The sequence below is a fragment of the Epinephelus fuscoguttatus genome, linkage group LG7 (genome assembly GCF_011397635.1).
Source record: "Epinephelus fuscoguttatus linkage group LG7, E.fuscoguttatus.final_Chr_v1".
In the NCBI taxonomy this organism is placed as follows: Eukaryota; Metazoa; Chordata; class Actinopteri; order Perciformes; family Serranidae; genus Epinephelus; species Epinephelus fuscoguttatus.
The window spans coordinates 45000537-45013249 of record NC_064758.1 but is presented as its reverse complement, the minus strand read 5'-3'; the positions used below and the strand labels follow the sequence as shown (position 1 = coordinate 45013249).

Below are 12713 nucleotides of genomic sequence, written 5' to 3'. Positions count from 1 at the left end.
ACTAAATATAATATCGCATCATTCCCTCTCTCATATCTTTATTATATTGCTGAAAAGAAAATCAACAAAGTTCTTCTTCAAACAGCTGATTTATTCAAGTTTATCCCCAAAAGTTTATTTTTTGTGATGGAAGCATTCCTCGCACGTGGGACGTGTCCAAAGACCCATAAATAATTAACAGTCCCTGAGAGGCTCTCGACCACTTGTCAGTTTTCCTCATACCTGAGATAAGAGCAAAAATAAGAAAACACTGATGAACCCCAGAAATCATTGGGTCCTAACAAAAAAAGAATAAATTGTACACACGATCAAACCAAAAGAAAATCTGTGTGTGTAAGTTTCCTTTGTGACGCCTGCTGAATGTTAAAGCAGAAGTTTTATCTCTTCAACACTTCCTCTGACCTGTTCTCTGTCCCCACGCACAGTGTCTCATTTCCACACAGCTCCCAGTGTCTGATTGTCTGCTATTATGTTCCTCACAGAGGACACATGTACCTGACAGTGATTATTAATAATCAGTGCTTTTATTTAGCAGGCACAAAGATGAGGTAACAGAACACGGTCTAACCAAAAGTTTGTGCTCAGAGTTCCTCCCAGTAACTTTTTTCATCTCACACTTTATTAAATCCTGCTCTTGGTTTGTTCACCTGTCTGAGCGCTGATTTCAACAGCATTCACCACTCATATTAACCATTAACTGCATCGTAGCGGCCATTAAAGAACAATAAAGGTATTTCCTCTGATAGTCTGAAGGAGGATGGATAGTTAACTGAACAAATGAAATATTAATTATGTACTAATCATTCGTTCCCATAACCGCTTATCCTGGTAGGGGTTGCGAGGGGGTGGAGCCTATCCCAGCTGACATCAGGCTGACACAGAGACAGACAACCATTCACACTCACATTCACACCTACGGACAATTTAGAGTCACCAATTAACCTGCATGTCTTTGGACTGTGGGAGGAAGCTGGAGCACCTGGTATTTTCTAACATGATTAATTAAAAACATTATGGAGACAAAGTTTGGTTTCGGGGGGCCTTGACCCCATGATGACCTTTGCACGGCCCTGCTTCAGTAAAGCGTCAGATTAAACACCATGATGATAATGCAACACACAGTTACTTTATTTTTACAGTGATATTTTTTCTACACCAACATTTTCTCTGAAACTTTATTTTGTTGGGTATAAGATCATTTTGAAGTTCTAGTGTTTTGTATTTTTTTTTAAATTATATTTTGTTATTATTATTTTTTGTTGTTGTTTATGCCTTCGTGCCAGTGATAACTGTGACCCCAGGCATTATGTTTTCTGAGTGTCTGTACGTCCGTCCCATTGTCGTGAACACAATATCTTAAGAACACCTTGAGGGATTGTTTTTGCTTTTTCTTTTTTTCAAATTTGGAACGTGCCAAAATAATGAAGTGATGGCACCCACAAGATACACATACATTTACTGATATTTTGAACTTCATTCGTTTGATAAGTAGATGAAGTATAACTTATGTTACCTATTAAGCCTTTCAGTACAGCAAAGTTAAAAAAAAGGATGTTGTCCAGGTAAAATAATCACCCAAAGAGCTTTCAATATCAAACACAAATTATTTAAAGGTACAGTCTCGAAGCAGTGTGTTTGTTGGCAGACTGTCTTCATCGTGATGTGTGTCGAGCTCTGGTTATATGCTCTGGAACATGTGCATCACCTGAGTACTTTATAGTAAGCACTTTTTTGCACACTAGCTCGAATGGTCGCCTACCACTGAACGTTCTGTGTACTTGTATTGTGTATGTTTTGTTTATTTTCTTTTTTCTCTTTTTATATTTTACCTGATGTAATGTCAACCTGCCAAGGGACTACAGATGGAAACTAGCCTACGGCTATAATCTGGCATATTTACAAATATATATGTTCATTAATATGCACTGTCCCTTTTTAAATAAATAAATTGAAATTGAGTCCAAGACAAATTTAAGTAAATCGCATAGTATCGTGTCGTATCGTATTGTTTCATATCATTTCGTGTTGTATCATATCATGCCGTATCGTGTTGTATCACATCGTATCACATCGTGTTGTATCGTGTCATATCGTATCATATCGTGTCGTATCACATCATATCGTATCGTATCATATCATGTCGTATCCGATCACATCATATCATATCGTGTGGCATCGTATTGTGTTGTATCACATTATATCACATTGTGTTGCATCGTATCGTGTCATATCGTGTCGTATCGTATCGTATCTTATCATAACATATCTTATCATATAGTGTCGTATCGTATCGTATTGTGTGGTATCGTATCATATCGTGGCTTATCGCATTGTATCGTGTCATATCATATCGTGTGGTATCATATCGTGTCATATCGTGACTCATCCTATGGTATCGTAATGTATCTTTTTGTATTGGTTCATATTGTAACTCAGCGTTTAATAAATAAGCATCAGCCATCAACCACCTGCTGATAAAATATGTAGCGGCTGCTGGATCGGCTTCACTCAGCAGCCAAGAGAACAATAGTCATGTATTGATTAGATTTTGGAATCCATTAGCCACACAAGCAGGTGGACGAAAAAGTTCATGTCTGACCCTGCCGATGTTGTTATGAAAACCAGCACAAAAACCAGCTGGATTCACTGATCCTGGACAGCAAACATGGGATTTCCAAATCTGTATCATTCTGACTAAGATTAAAGTTTTTGAACAACTGGGTCCATGAGAGAAAGAGAAACCAGCAGAGGGTCTGCAGACACAGAGGGACCACTTGTCGGCCATAATAATGAGGATCATTTCAGAATATGCAGATATACTTAAAGAAGGAATCTTTCACTTTAATCTAATAATCTAATCTGAAACACATGAGTCTGCTCATGAAGAGCAAAAGTCTGATCCTCAATCAGACGAGAATCAAAAACCCATTCAAGGAACCTGATTCACGTAGGACTTTCAAGAACTCTTGAATATTATGAAACTGCTCCTTTAATCATCAGGGTGAAGAAATGTGATGATAACAGGTTTTTCTGATGAGTTTTCCTCCTGAGAGAAGAATGAGGCTGATTACAGACCAGTGAGGGAAGACAGAGAGTTATATAAGTCAAATTAATGCAGCTTAACAATTCTCCACTGACTCCAGGAAGACCTGAACACACCGCCACACACACACACACACACACACACACACACACACACACACACACACACACACACACACACAATCACACACATACACACATTAACATACAGACAAACATGACCATAAAACACAAACTAGAAATCAGGGATGAGAAAGAAACAGGATGATTTTTTTCCCCCTGTGGTCATGTGACGCCTTTAAAGGTCCAGTGTGTCGGGTTTGGTGACATCTACCTGTAGTGGTGAAGCTGCAGGTTGAAACCAGCTGTCTCTTCAGCTGCTAAATGCTCCGCTCCCTGTTGCCAACTCTTTTCCAGTGAAAGTAGCACCAGCTCGAAAAGTCCCGAGAGCGACAGCTTCATAGAAAACTAAAACTGAACTCCCACTTCCCTCCTCCTGCCTGTCTCACACCTCCTGTACCAGACTGTTCTCATTCTGAAGTCGTGAAATAGGAGTCAGTTTATATATTCAGCAGCACCACGTGGTATAAATACATTTTTTACACAGAGATGGCGCTATAGAGCCGCTACGAAGTCCCATCTTTATGCCGCCTCTACATTTTTTCACAGAAGCAAATGACGGTGGCATCATGTCGCTCCACTATGTTGGACTTTAGACAGCGTCGGCCTCTAGTGTGACATGTAACATACATGTCAGCAGCTCTTTATAAACAATAACAATGACATCACATGTCAATAACAATCATTTAGCGTCCCTGTTATAGGGCGGCTGATCTCGTCCTCTGCTCAGAGGGTAAGGAGCTCCTGGACCTCGCTGTTTTCACTATTTGCCACATTTTTGGCCGCTGGTCTTCTTCTTTGTGTTAGCCGCTAACTGCTACTTTTTAAATCTCCTGCAGTGGGTTGTAGGTATAACACAAAAGGTCACACCCATGCTGCCCATGATTCCATCCTGCCGGCTGTCCTGTTAAGGTGCGGACACAGCAAACCGACATCAAAGAACTAGTAGCGATGAAAGCCAACTGTTGCGTCGTCTACGTCGCCTCACGTCGCCCTGTGTCAGTTGCATTTGAACACACTACACGGACTACATCCGACGGCCAAGTAGCACGTACGTTCTGCGCCTGCGTGAGAGAGAGCGGAGTGAGAGAGTGGTACATCCTGTCAGCCGAGGGGTTTCCTATCTGTGCAGCCGAGCACCGCAGCACCTCCACGGACTATTACATCCAGACGGTCCCGGTGTTTCCTCCGCAGGCTCCACTTCACTCAGCTGCCCGATAAACCCGCTGCTTCTTCCCACTTTAACCTGAATAACAAACCAGGGCTCGGTGCTCCGGTTGGATCCAAACGGAGAGCCGGGGCTAGCTCAGGGACTAGCGGAGGCTAACTGGCTGTGCTTCCCTCCGGTCATGCTGCGGCTAACGCTCCGCTAGAGAGGCTAGTGGAGGCTAGCGACCATCTACTTGGTGTGTCAGGGCTTTTACACAGAGGTGCTGTTACTACCTGCGTCCCTCGCTCAGACGTGACTCTGTCCCCCAAACTTGACTAGTGCGTTCATATTATTTTTATGATTATTATGATTCATTTATTATTATCTGCAATTCTTACACTAGTTATTTTTAAATCTTGATTAATCTGTTGCTTTTTTTCCTCAGTTTATCAGTCAATTGTTTGCTCCATAAAATGTCAGGAAATTCTCAGAGACCAAGTTAACAAATTGAAATAGTTTGGGACAACAGATCCAAAGAAATTGAATTTACAATCAGAAGAAAATCAGGAACCTCCAGAAGGAGAGGAGGAGGAGAGGAGTCAGATAAGAAGCAGTGACGGAGGGATGGAGAGAGGGAGAGGAAGTGAGCCGGGGCAGCCAGAGGCCACGTCACTATTAATTGTCTCTGGCTTCAATGACTCTTTCTCTGTTTCCCCTTCACTCACTTTCCTCTGCTGCTCTTCTCTAACTTTCTCCTCTCTGTGGTTTGTTTTAAACTCTTCTTCTCTGACCCAGTCTCTCTCTTCTATGTGTCTCTAAATCACCCAAAATTTCTGTCCAGCCACTCTTCATCCATCTCTGTTGTCCTCTTTTCTACCTATTAATCCAACCCACTCACTGAACCACAGGTATGTTATATTTAATATGTTTCATATGAAACTTCTGGTGTCTTTATGTTTCTACAGCGCTGTGGTTTTCGTGTGCTCATGTTTCGGCACAGAAACCACTTGGTTATGGTGAGTTAAAGATCACATTTTGACATAAAATACCTGGTCTGGTGCCACAGGTGGAAGTTCTCAATGTCTCACTAAGAAACACTCAGTCAGTTTTATTGTTGTCTTGAACAGTGATCTGCAGCTTGGCTTCCACCATCACCTCCACCTCCAGAGGACAGAGTCAGCTCATGTAATCAGAGCTGCGTCATTGTAGAAACACTGATATGATATGTTAAGTATCTGTGGTTTGCAGACATACAGTGCCGACATTTTCTTGGCGACTGGGCTGACGTCCGTCTCTCCCTGCCTGTCTCTCTGTCCTCCAACACTTTGTCTTTCAGTACAAACACATACTTCCTGCCTGGGGGAAGGTTGTTGGTGCTGTGGTCACCAGAGGCCTGTGCAGTGGTGCAGTGTGTGTCCACTGCAGTGCGAGTCTCACTCTGCGGCTGGAGGACCAGGCAGGGTCGCTGCAGGATGCGACACGTGAAACAGACGTGATGCGATCAGCTAGAACAACAAAAACAGTAGCAGTGGTACAGGTGTGTAAAAATGAGAAGCTTAATGTTTGTGCAGTAATCTTTGCTCATGAGGCAGACAGAGGTAGACGAAGCTTAGTAAATCTGTACACTGTTATTTTGAGAAGACAAGAGGGTGAAGATGACCCTAACGTTAGCCGCTGTGCGCACAGTGTGTCTTAGATGCCGGCTGCTTACACCTGGTCACTACCTTTTTATAAAGCCCCGACCTCACCTGAGCTCTGTGGGGTTACCCGCCCATAAATATTCTGAACACAGAAAATAATAAGAAGAAATGAAAGTCTAGGCAGAGGGCAGCTACATGTGATGATTGAGAAGGGTTACTGCTGTGTGTCTGTATGTGACCTGTGTGTGATGTCTTCTGCTGGAGCCGGTAGATGGTGGTAACAGCCGCCAACAGTGGGTTTCTTCCCCTCATGGAGAACCCTTTGTAAGTCTGGGTTAATGGCAAAGGACAACGGTGTCAAGTGACCTTGTGTGGACGACCCGCTCATGCTCTGAAAATTACCCACAGTCCTCTGCTATTTACTACTTTAAGCTGATACTGAGTTTAGACAGCAGGTGGCGCTGTCGCTCCCTCAAACTGAATATATTCTGAGCTTAAAGCATCTCAACAGCAGAGATATATCTTATGGCCGGTATACACTGTGCGACTTTGGGCTGTCCCAGACGAAAGATGGCCATCGTGGGAGAAACGTGGCGATATCTTTGGTCATGGCTCTAAAACAGTGGTCTTACGTCGCACTGTGAGACAGGTTCAAGGACGGCCCTTGTCAACGTCTTGCGACCAAAGATAACCTGAGATTGAAATTGATGAAATTCTGACGGTGTCAGAAATTTAGGATGACCATCTGACAGTGTGACAGCTGCTACGACCTATGTCTGGAAGTTTGGTGGAGCTGTGGCAGCAGAAGCCTTGTTGATTTGATGTTTCCTCCAGCTGCGATCATGACCGCCAGAAAAAAGACGCTGCATGGAAGGAAACTGCGGAGGAACTGCAACTTCCAGGTGAGCAAGCTACCTATGGTGGCGCAGATGGATGATGTATGCTGATGCGGTGCACGCTGATGACATTGCATATTGACGTACGTCGTAACCTGCGATTCAGTAGTAAACGGCCATCGCACAATCTGCACACATCAAACTTGACATCGTACCAAAGTTTATTAGATCCACGTCTCAGACTGTGTCGTGCAATGGTCTTATAAGATTGCTAAAGCTGCACAGTGTATAGAGGGCATTAGACACAAAATGAATAGAAAAAGGGCGCACATAACGGCACTGTTTAACTGGATAAGTTACATCTATTTTTTTAGGAAATCCTGTACAGTTTATCTTCAACTGTAAAAATATAAACACTAATGCTACTTTAGACGAGTAAAAGCGGGCTTAAAACCGTTAAAACAAAATGTAAAAACTGAACATCCGACTCCTTTGAGGGTCTTTTATTACAACTAAACACTGAACAAAACATTTTAGGCGACCAAAATGTCACAGTTAACTTTGATGAACTGAAAACACTGAGATAGTGACAGCGCCTGCTGCGTCAATCTGGAGTTACGTCATGTTGCATTAATAACCAATATCACTGTGGTCGCGACTTGTCAACATACAGCACCCATCTGTCACTCAAAGCGGCCACACACACACACACACACACACACACACACACACACACACACACACCCGTACAGTCGTCATGAATCTTGAAATGAGCTCCAACAGTTGGTCCTGTTTTTGTACCAGGCTGTAAACATGTTTATTTCTAATGTTAACATGGAGGCCTGTGGGGACGGACTCACTGTTGGAGCCAGCCTCTAGTGGACATTAAAGGAACTGCAGGTTTTGCACATCAGCTTCATTTTTCAGCCTCAGTTTGCTGCTTGGTCAGAACTCAGGATCATTTGCATCAGTGGGTACAAATGTATTAACATTCAAACATTCAGAGTCTGGCTGACATGAGGGGGAGCAGCGCTGAAGTGGACAAACACAAACTGTTGAGAAGAGACAGGACTGGAAATTGATCTGTTTTATTCTAGCAGATAACGATCCATTAAATAAGCTCAGACAGGCGATATGATGATTAGGATCAGCTCAGGACATCAGAGGACAGAGCAATGATGTTGTTTTGTTCTTTTTGTTCATTCAACAGATTTGTTTTCTACGATGTCTGAATTTTAAAGCCGATAGAGTGACTGCAGGCTTTATAGACCACTTCCCTTCAAACCCCAACTGTCTCCCTCCATCAGAAACACACAAACATGTACAAATAAGAATGTAAACACACACACACACACACACACACACACACACACACACACACACACACACACATCTAACTCGTCTGCACAAAGTGAATAAAGAAAGAGTGATGGAGGAGACAGACAGAGACAAAAGAGCGACGCAACACAGAGAAACACATTCAGACCAGATCTTTTTAATACAAGAACAGAAATGCTGTTTAGCTGCAGGGAAGAGCTGCACACACACACACACACACACACACACACACACACACACACACACACACACAGAGTTTAATGTAGCAGCAGAAATAGCCTGAGAGCAGTAAGCGATGAATATTTCAACTTTTCCTTCTCTCCTCCACATTAGCATTTTTCTATTTCCTCCTCTATAAACTTTTAATCTTCAATCTTCTCTCTCCTCAGGTCTGTGCTCCTCCTCTTCTTCTCCTCTTCATGCCACCGTCCCTCCATTTCCACGGCTCAGGAGACGTATTCAGTGCAGTAAGTGAAGAACTGCCATTATTGAAATAAGTGACACCTACAGCATTAATGAGGTTATTAAAGGACATGAGACGGAGCTCACTGCGGCTTTGACGATAAATGACATGGGAATGAATAACCCTTATTTATTTATTTATTTATTTATTTATTTAACATTTTAATTTTCATTTATTGTTGTAGGCCTAAAGTGATTCTTACATTGCTCAACTTCTTTACATTTTGTCAGCTAATATGTGTCATACGTGCGTCATTTTCCTCTAAAACATCCCTAGCGATGGCTCCAGTAGTCTTGAGTCTTCCTCGCTGGGTTAGCTGTGGATTCCAAATACAAAAGGGGAAAAGTCTGAGGGGAAAATCAAAGATGTAATAGTACATTGGCAAATCTGATTGCTTTGATCAGCAGCACTGCAAAGTAAAGTACCAAATAATCATAAACAGCCCACTGCTGAGGAGCCACCATGTGCTAAATGAATGCTTATTTAGATCTACTAGTTATGTTAAAAAGCTAAGCCTTTTATAGGCATCTGCTCGAAAACTGCATACGCACAATGAAATGCATATATCTCTGCAACCACAAGGTGCATTTGAATACTTTTGGTGTCATGGTAAAGGGAACACTTGTGAGATTTGTTAAGATGTGTAAATATCAGTATATGTGTTATATGTGAGGAGTAAATGAAGATGGCACACAGCACAAATGAAATATTTTGAGGTTCGCCTAAAAAAAAAAAGCATTTTCAGGATGAGTATCCCTTTGGAATGATGCAGCTGCAGCTCTAAACCTCTATCACATCATAGTACAATATGTGAGCATTAACTCTGCAAAGGTTGATTCTCATAAAGTGAAGCAGAACAATATTAGAGAGGTTTTAGTACAGAAAATTCAGGCGAGCTCTCCAAAATTGCTCCATGTTTGCATGTGATTTTTGTCATGTACAATCCTCTATCTTTCATTTTTTGTTCCTGTAAATCCCTACTGATGTTTAGGATATACAAATACAACTGTCTGGTTTTTTTTTTTTTTTTTCATGTATATCCCACTCCAAACTGACCAATACACACCTGCTACATTTGAACCTGAGTTTTTATTCTGAGTTTTGGAGGCCTGTATCTCTGTGACGGCTTGGCCGATTTGAGTGATTGACACCTCATTTGATTTGTTAGAGCCAATAGAATGACGCTATACCCACCAAAAAGATTGACAGCACTGTAAGCCAATCAGAGTCAGCAGAACGCGTTGTGGGGGAGATGTCGGCTGCTGTGAGTGCTCATTGTTTTTGTTCCCCCGGAACCTCCGGCTGGCAAGTTTTTTTGCCCGGCTTCATTTTAATGATGGACAACAACTCGCTAAGTGTAAGCGTGATTTAACGGCAGAATGAGCTTTTCACGGCAAAAACAACAAGGTAAGAGAGATATTACAAATATATTTTGGCAAAAAGATTTCAGTTGTTGTTGTTCTTTGGCCTGTAGCTCTCTGATGCTTTGGGGCATACATGTGGAAACAGCGGAGTCTCAGCTTTCATTTGAGAAGAACGGCGTGTGTTTTGCATAACGTGTCGTCGAGTTAGAGCCAGAAATATACCGAGTGGGTCGGGATATTGGTGCTGTTGGAGTTGGATTTGTTGTTGTTAATTTAGTTGTTGTTGGAGCTGTGTTTGGGGCGTGTAAAAAGGGTTTTTACAGCCGTGTAGCCCAGGTCCTGCTGTTTAATTTGATGTGCAACATGACTATATTCTTCATCATCAGTGTATTGTTTCACACTGTGCTTGCAACGTCGCTCAAAGTCCCCCAATTGGGCAACTTTCGGGCTTAACAGGTTTTAATCAGCTGAATTTGAGGCTCAAACATGTTTTGTTGCTCCAGACAGATTTTTTTTTCTTCTTTGGCCAAAAAAAGCTCTTTTGATATTAAAGGCTGCCGACCACAGGTTTGGGGGTTTAGCAGTATCTAGTTAGAGTATCTAGTATCTAGTTAAAGTGTGGACTCGGCACCGCTCCGTCTGGTATACAGAAATTAAAATCCAGTTGGGGCCAATCAGGAATCCACACTGTAGTTGACATGTAAGCAGCCAATCAGTGACCGTGCTGTAGTTGATGATGTAAAATACAGGCCGCAGCTTGCGGAACAGTAATGGCGGCTCCTGATGCAACAAGCACTAACTCTGACGTTAGGAAACGCAGCAATTAGTGAAGTTATTTCAGAAATGGAGTCAATAACAACTGTTTGAAAGCTGAGCAAATTTGCTTAAGTTCTTTTAAAAACATGGGAGGAAGGCAACAAGCAACTAAAGGGATATGACCCAAAAAATTAACAAGAAATTAGTAAATTAAAAACAGGTTTAAAAAACAACAACAAGTAAATGACTTGACTTGGACAGAGTCCTTGAAAATAATAAAAATTCTGTAACATAATTTAAAACTGTAGTAGTGATAATAATAATAATTTGTGGAACGGGGCGGCACGGTGGTGTGGTGGTTAGCACTCTCGCCTCACAGCAAGAGGGTTGCCGGTTCGATCCCAGGCGTGGGAGCCCTTCTGTGTGGAGTTTGCATGTTCTCCCCGTGTCAGCGTGGGTTCTCTCCGGGCACTCCGGCTTCCTCCCACAGTCCAAAGACATGCAGATTGGGGACTAGGTTAATTGATAACTCTAAAATTGTCCGTAGGTGTGAGTGGTTGTCTGTCTCTATGTGTCAGCCCTGCGATAGTCTGGCGACCTGTCCAGGGTGTACCCTGCCTCTCGCCCGATGTCAGCTGGGATAGGCTCCAGCCCCCCCGCGACCCTCAAGAGGATGAAGCGGTTAGAAGATGAATGAATGAATGAATTTGTGGAACATTTATTACCAAGTTGCTCAGTGCCTATTTCCCCATGATTCTGATGTAGCAGCGATCTGGTCAAAGGTTTAAATACTTGTGAAAGGCATCTAAAAGCAGCACAACTAAAATGATGTCGTTCCAGGTTTGGAAGGGTTAAAGAGGAACAAGAGTATGACCTCGCTGAGTGTCTCTGAGGAAAAGACATTTTTGCTGTTCCTCTGACTGGATTTGGCACAAGCTCGATTTATCAGCTGGCTCTGCGGGTGATGAAGATGATGTTCCCTGATGTTTTGTTACACTGATTGTTGAAGCAGTTTGTCTGTCAAGGTGAGTACTCCGCCCACTGAGAGTGTTTGGGGCGGCATCGAGTCCAGAGTGATACAGAGAGCCAAACAGAATGTTAATGTCATCAGGATGATTTCACCAGGTTAGTATCCAGCAGTGAGGACTGCAGATTGCAACCAGATGAATCTGCTCCTGGTGACAGTGATTAGAGGTGATCACAACCAGCAGAAACACTGAATAAAACAGTTTCATGTTACAAATCAGTGTTTGATGCTGCTCAGCATGTCGGAGGCGGGTGTCTCACCCACTGCATGCTAATCTGTGCCCACTTTTTCTCTGATAACTTCAGATCCAGATGTCCAGGAGGTTTTTACTGAGAGCTGAGTTATTCACAAAGTTCTCTTCCTCACTGCCAGTGTTTGGTTTGTCCATTCTGGGCTACTGTAGAAACATGGCGATCTCTGTAGACGAGGACCTGCTCCCTGTGTAGATATAAACGGTTCATTCTGAGGTAACGAAAACACGACGATTCTCATTTTTTAGATGATTATAAATTAAAGGAAACAGACTCATTATATAACCCCCTGAAACCCTGCACACTGGAGCTTTGAGGATATTTTGTTGCTGATACTTGTACTTTTATGTACTTTGTTGAATGTAGGACCTTTGCTGTGACAGAGTATTTCTACACTCTGGATTACGGATGAGCAGTATGGAGATATTTTGTGGTTTCAATTCTGTGTTTTTGGATGTTTGAATCTGGGGCGCCGTCAGCCTCCATTAGGTGGAGTTGTGTTGCTACCTCCTCTCCCCTTGGATCTCTGCAAGGCATGTAAGAACTCTAAAACTCCACCTGAGCCTCCCTCGGCATATGGGTGAGTAGATAAAGGCTGAATTTACATTTTTGGGTGCACTATCCTTTCAAATAAAAGATGTGAATTCTTTGTCCACTTTAGTTCTGTGAATTAAAATCTGGACAAAGATTAAAATAATAAATGGACTCAGACTGGTAAAGAAGAGC

At 42.5% G+C, this 12713-nt stretch overlaps 1 protein-coding gene across 1 annotated transcript in view; it reads left to right on the top strand.

Annotated features, from left to right (window-relative positions):
* LOC125892360 (macrophage mannose receptor 1-like) overlaps positions 1 to 12713 on the top strand; it is a 189683-nt gene that overhangs the window by 66556 nt on the left and 110414 nt on the right. The gene's annotated exons all lie outside the window — the stretch shown is intronic.